This window comes from Mytilus trossulus, chromosome 5, assembly GCF_036588685.1.
Source record: "Mytilus trossulus isolate FHL-02 chromosome 5, PNRI_Mtr1.1.1.hap1, whole genome shotgun sequence".
NCBI lineage: Eukaryota > Metazoa > Mollusca > Bivalvia > Mytilida > Mytilidae > Mytilus > Mytilus trossulus.
This window is the reverse complement of record NC_086377.1, coordinates 84,604,634-84,612,235: the sequence shown is the minus strand read 5'-3', so window position 1 is coordinate 84,612,235 and position 7,602 is coordinate 84,604,634.

Sequence of the window (7,602 nt, the reverse complement as noted above, 5' to 3'; positions counted from 1 at the left end):
TTCAACTGTTTGTTTTGTTTTTTTACATCCTTAGCTTTCTAATATAAGGTTCTGAGCGTAAATGATGAAGATAAACCCAGAATAGCTTCATTTTTATCACTTTTGCAGCGATTTTTGTTATAAACGGTTATCTTAGTCTGACCCCAGTCACGAACTGTTTTAAAAATGCTATAATATGTAATATGTTAAACAACACGGGCGGAAAATGTAAGGTAAACTTTGTTTGCTATAGTGGACAAAATGATGACGACAGTGCAACGTGTGATTTTGGAGGAAATTACCGATGCTCACGTTTTTATATATAATATGCATGTTTACCACTCTAGTTTGTAGTTCAGAACCTTCCACTTAAGCATGTTTACCTTCTCATCAACTGGAGGTATGACTGAGAATGTCAACCGTTAAAGATAAGTGCAAAACTAAACAAATAAAATGATATAAACCATAATAAAAGTTAGTAGCCCAAGCAAACGCTTGCATTCAGTTATACAACTCTACACATAAGTCGACATTTCAAAATTTGGGCATTGACAATTATGAACTCATTTGTGCGCTCTCGCTGAAGCATCCAGAAAAGCACTCTGGGGACACTTTGTTTATGAAATGTAATGGAATTTCTACATGCTATCAATTTGTATGTATGCATAAAACAAGCCCTTCATTTTTCGGCGAAAGCTTATAACTTTGTGTTATAACTAAATGTCTATAAAGTGAGCTGAAGTTTAATACTGGTATTATATGGCTGATTCACTCGTTGAAATTGATCTTTTTTCTATGGAGAACACTTGTTCTGCTGACAGAAATGATAGGGTCCTGATATTTTGTGTACTTTAATATCCTATACTCTCATTCAAGGTTTATCCCTAACTTGGTCTCAACTTTTGAATAATCTCTTTCAACTGTGTCTCTGAATGTTATTTCTGACTATACAGCTTATATGTATGTTCAACTTGGCGTTTATTTTTGTTGTAGTTCAGTTGTTTTGCTGTTCTATTGTTTTCCTCTTGTAGTTGATTGTTTGGTTTTGGTTTGTAATCCGGATTTGTTTTTATTGTTTAATTAGATTTATGACTATGGCGGTATATTACTGTTGCTTTCAGTACGATTAAAGATTTTTTTCATGATGAAGGCTATACTGTAATATTCATTTTCTTTGGCTGGATAGTAGATCATTTGGCAATCATTAAACCTTACCCAACTATAAAAGTTATTTCATGTCTAGAGTTTATTACTATGGAAGGAGGAAAATAAGAAATAAAACTGTTATGTTGAGAAACTTTAAAATACCCCAACAAGGAGAGTCTCAGTCCACGTTAATACAAAAATTGAAAAAAGGGCACTGTCTCTTGTCAAATGAGGTAAAAAATTATAAGCAACAAAGCAACAAATTCAACAAGCTAAATGAAACACAATAATACATCAAGACAATAACAAACATTAAAAAGCATAAACCTGGTGGAACTGAAACCATTTTTTAAAATTATGTCCTGTACCAAGTTAAGAATATGTCAGTTGTTTATCAGTTTGTCCGTTTCTATAAACTGTTGTTTTGGACAGGCTATTTGCGATGTTTTTTGGAGTTTATTATTTTTGTTGTTCCTTTATTTCCTTTTAGCGACTGATTCGTATAATCAACAGACCTTGAGTTCTTAAGGATTCATTAAAAATATGGCCATTTCAACATGTTCAAATCCTTTTTTTTCTGTTTTATTATTTTTAGTATGTTTCTTCTATCAATAAATCAACAACTACTAGAACTTATATATGATTAAAATAATTTATTAGCATAATAAATACATAACAATAGAATAATGTGATCATGTGATACATGTAAACTATGGAATAACAGAATACTATTAGCCAGGTCTGCCACCTGTTAACTGTTGTTGTCCTACTGGTAAATTACGAAAAGGGCTATTTGTAATAGGACCATGGTAAGGTGTTGCATAGGTACATTCTGAAAGCTGATTAAGTCTTTCATGTCTATACTCAGTGCATCTCAAACAAATGCAAACTGGTAAAATGTGCACTAAATAATGAGCATGACAGGTTTTAAGTTCATGCAATAACCTCATAAAATCTTCTGCACTTATATGTCCCTGTAAATTAACTCCATGTAAATTAAGTAAATAAAACTCATTAATGACAGAACGATACATTGGTTTGATATAAAGCGAATGAATTGCAACAGCATTTTTTGCACTGATTTTTCGTGGCAGAAGCAGTTTAACAAAGTCTGTTTCCAGTTGGAACTTTTCAATCAGTGGAACAAGAAGAGCTGTTTTGCCCTCTCTGCATCTTTTTACTTCACTATTGTCATTTACTAAGCATTTAAATAAAAAGCCTAATGTAAAATTGCGATTTTACTCTGATAAAATAATTTCTATTTCTATTACATCATTTTCATTTTGCATTTGCATATAATTATTAACAACATCTAATAAAAACTCACTTCTTTTTAGTGCTAAATGAACTTTGGTCTGGGGCGCAATGGTAACCACACTGGGTTCACCATCATGACCAAAGTTTAAATGAAGAATTAGCTTATTCATGATAGAATTGCAATATCCCTTTTCCTTTTTTTCCCTAACTATTTAATTATAGTTCCCTATTAAGAACAATATTCTTGCCCGCCCCAAAAAGGAAAAAGGATAGAAGCAGATATGTTTTCAAGATGCTTCTACACCATAGCAAACCTTCAGACAATCATGTGGATAGTGTTTTTAAAACACTCTTTGAAACATTTGGTCTTTAATGTGACCCTTGAAGGTTAATCAAGAATCAACAAAATATAGTTTAATATATCCAATTATTTTTAACAATGACAAAATATAAACAGTTTATAACTAATTCTTATAATTCATCATTGCAGTGGGTCAAACAGCATAAAACTTCTATAGGCCACGGTGGACTGAATATAATATATATTAACTAGAGGCTCTAAAGAGCCTGTGTCGCTCACCTTGGTATATGTGAATTAAACACAGGAAGCAGACAGTTCATGAAAACATTGTGTTAAGGTGATTGTGAAGTGTTTGAACATCTTACTTTACTGAACATTTTTTGCTGCTTACAATTATCTGTCTATAATGAACTTGTCCGTGTAGTTTCAGTGGAAAATGTTAGTAAAAATTTACAAATTTTATGAAAAATTAAAAAAATTGATTATAAAGGACAATTACTTCTTAGGGGGTCAATTGACCATTTTTGTCATTTTGACTTATTTTTGAGTCTTAAATTGCTGTACATTATTGCTGTTTACAGTTTATCTCTATCTATAATAATATTCAAGATAATAACCCAAAAGAGCAAAATTTCCTTAAAATTACCAATTTAGGGGCAGCAACCTAACATCGCGTTGTCCGATTCATCTAAACATTTCAGGGCAGATAGATCTTGACCAGATTAACAATGTTACTACCTGTCACATTTGCTCTAAATGCTTTGATTTTTGAGTTATAAGCCAAAAACTGCATTTTACCCCTATGTTCTATTTTCAACCGTAGCGACCATATTGGTTGGTTAGCTCGGTAACAAAACACAATTTTTAAACTAGATAGCCTAATAATAATTATGGCTATGTTTGGTAAAATTTGGCTTAGTAGTTTCAGAGAAGAAGATTTTTGAAAAAGTTTACTTAGATTTACGAAAAAAATGACTATAAAGGGCAATAACTCATGAAGGGGTCAACTGACCATATGGTTCTCTTGACTAATTTGTAAATCTTACTTTGCTGAACATTTTTGCTATTTACAGTTTATCTCTATCCATAATAATATTCAAGATAATAACCATTATATATATGTTTATTATCCTCCTTCAGGAGAGTATAGATATACAAATGTGGTATAATACAGAGTGTTAATAATAAGAATTTAAATAACGATTTAAATAAAATAAAAGAATAAATAAATATTTATATTAATGAATAATTAAATTGATCATTGAATAAATAGAATAGATAAGTTCAGATGAATCGAAAAATGTCTTTTAAGATTTTTCAGTTGTAATAAATATCAAGTTAACTGTCATATTCCTTAAACAGTAAAATTTCCTTAAAATTAATAATTTAGGGGCAGCAACCCAACAATGGGTTGTCTGATTCATCTGAAAATTTCAGGGCAGATAGATCTTGACCAGATAAACAATTTTACCCATTGTCATATTTGCTCTAAATGTTTAGTTTTTGAGTAATAACCAAAAACTGCATTTAACCTCCATATTCTATTTTTAGCCGTGGCAGCCATCTTGGTTTGTTGGCCGGGTCAAAAAACACAATTTTCAAACTAGATACATCAATGATGATTGTGGCTAAGTATGGATTAATTTGGACCGGTAGTTTCAGAGAAGAAGATTTTTGTAAAAGATCATGGAGATTTACAAAAAATGGTTTAAAATTGACTATAAAGGGCAATAACTCCTAAAGGGTTCAACTGACCTTTTTGATCATGTTGACTTATTTGTAAATCTTACTTTGATGAACATTATTGCTGTTTTCAGTTTATCTCCATCTATAATAATTTTCAAGATAATAACCAAAAACAGTAAAATTTCCTTAAAATTACCAATTTAGGGGCAGCAACCCAACAATGTATTGTCTGATTCATCTGAAAATGTCAGCGCAGATAGATCTTGACCTGATAAACAATTTTACTCCTTGTCAGATTTGCTCTAAATGCTTTGGTTTTTTGAGTTTTAAGCCAAAAACTGCATTTTACCCCTGTGTTCTATTTTTTGCCATGCCGGCCATCTTGGTTGGTTGGTCAGGTCAAAAAACACAAATTTTAAACTAGATACATCAATGATAATTGTGGCCAAGTTTGGTTTAATTTGGCCCAGTAGTTTTAGAGGAGAAGATTTTTGTAAAAGTTAACAACGACGGACGACAGACGACGGACGCCAAGTGATGAGAAAAGCTCACTTGGCCTTTTAGGCCAGGTGAGCTTAAAACATGTTATGAAAACATATTTTGCCAACATGAATCGTGAAGCAATACAAATAATTCTAAAACTTTCTGATCACTGTGCTCTAAAATTACATTCTGAGTTTATTTTTGTTTTAGTCAGAAAAATTTAAATGTATTTGCAGCTTTATTTATAATTCATTTTAAAATTTTGTAAAGTTTAAACCATTTTTAAGCAATGTATTGTACATGTTATACTATGTTTGAGGTATTTTTGTACAGTTCATAACAAGCCTTTTTTGCAATTATATACAAGTTATAACATGTACAATATTTCTGTACATGATATAACATGTACAAAATTGCAATTTGAATACAACATATAGAAATATTTACATGATTTATGTACATATATATACAAAAAAATATCCTTATTACTTTTGATTCATTTTTTATCATTGTTTCAGATGTTAAAATATATATTTCTCAATCAATTTTGTTTTTAAATTTAACACTGTAGCATTTATTTCTCATCCTAGCTGTACTCTAACATTATAATGACTTGGACACGTAAAAACTTACTCTTTCATTCAATCCAATAAAGAGACAATTATGAGCATAATCTCTTCATCCTGGCTGAACGCTTACAGTATGAAGATCATTAAACACAAGTATTTGTCTTTTATTCAATTCAATAATTAAACAACTTGTATATCCAAGCAGAATGATGAAGTAAAAGGATTATATCTATATACATTATGGTTCATATTATAGGTAAAGAAAAATAAAGTTAAAGATGCATGATGCGTGAATATTTTGACATTTATGTTGCAAAAGATTATCCACCAATTATGAAGGTCCACAAAAAAACTGATAATGTAACAGAACATGGAATAAATAAAGAAACTATACCTATTCACAGAAACTTAATACATTGTTTATATAAACAAACAACAACAATAAAATATTGAAGTCACAAGATAGTCTTTATTATATCATTATCCTCACTGTAACTAAAAATAACTATAAGGTTCAATCTCTTTCAGTGTATCTATAACTTTCCTACTTTTCTCATATTAAAGATAAAAACTCTTTGATTCAATCCAATAAAGAGACAATTTTGGGCATAATCTCTTCATCCTGGCTGAACGCTAACAGTATGAAGATCATTAAACACAAGTATTTGTTTGTTTTTTTATTCAATTTGAAAATTTGACAAGTTTGCTATCCAAGAGAATGATTAAGTAAAAGTATTATATATATATATCATTGCAAAAATCAAGGTCATCTTTGACTTGAATTTTCTTTATATATATTAAGTTCTTGCTAAAAAAATCAGACTCAAGCAAAACTTTACTGAATTTGAACTTATGAAGTTGTAACTTTTCGGATATGTCCCTGTTATACACATGGAAACTTTTTTCTCAAGCTTCTTATACTATATACATGTTATAGGGGTGTATACAATACACAGTGAAAAAAACAGTACTCATAATTATGATTTTTTTTGTGCATAAATGAATAAATATGAACTTAATGGAAAGAACTGTGTAATACACTCTTTTGTTTGCAATGCAGACTCATTTACTCCATGAAAAAATAATATTGAAAATTTGCAGACATAACAAACATTTACACTTAGTCTATCTATTGAAAAATTGAAAAAACTTTAGATAAATAATAATGTAAATTCAAGTCAAACAGAACTAATATACATCCATGTGTTCTCTTTCCTGATTTTTATTGTTTGCTTTGCATTTGATTTGTATTTGGTCAAACTTATGGTAAAGTTGCATAACATAAAAAAGTTCTGCTGTCATAGAACTGCATGACTAAACTAAAGGTCACAATATTTTCTTGAATGGATTTTGTTATATATTAATATATTTACTTATATTCTTACTTCACAGGCTTTTTTTACTTTTCCTATTATCGATTTTCATCAATAAGACAAAAAAAAAATTACAACATTTTGCAATACCATAGTTTTATCATAAGTAGATATACATTCAACTTATTTGAAATATGACACAAAGTATCCTGAATTTGTTGTTTCATATCAGACGAACTTATTTAAATCTTAAAGGGGCACTAGCTACAAGATATATAAAAAAAAACAATTATATATTTTTTTTTGGCTCAATCACTAATGAAATACAAATTGTGAAATAATAATTCACTTTTAGCATTTAGCAGCCAGTATGATTTAGTTCTGTCAAAATAAGCTAAAATCATTGATAATGAATTATTCACTTGCAAGTGAATAATTCAACCTCATTGAATTTGTATTAATGTGATCTTCAATTTAACTCCTTAGCTTGAAATGGATAACACATGAATTGAACGTGTAAAATTACTTAAAGGAAAAGAATATCAACATTGAAAGTGAAACAAAGGTAAATCAATTGATTGACTGATTTGATCCACAGAAAAAAAAACCCGATGATAAACATTAATTTTTCATCTACTGTGGATTCATTATTATTCGTTGGATATCAATTTTCGTGGATTTCGTGGGAACAGACGAACCACGAAATTAAATGTTCAACAAATACCAAATTTTCTATTGGCTTGTATGCAGATTTCTCCAAAACCACGAAATTAAATATCCACGAACATGTAAGTTTTCCTCAATCCACGAAAAATTGGTACCCACGAAAATAAACAAATCCACAGTATAATATAAAATTAACTAGACC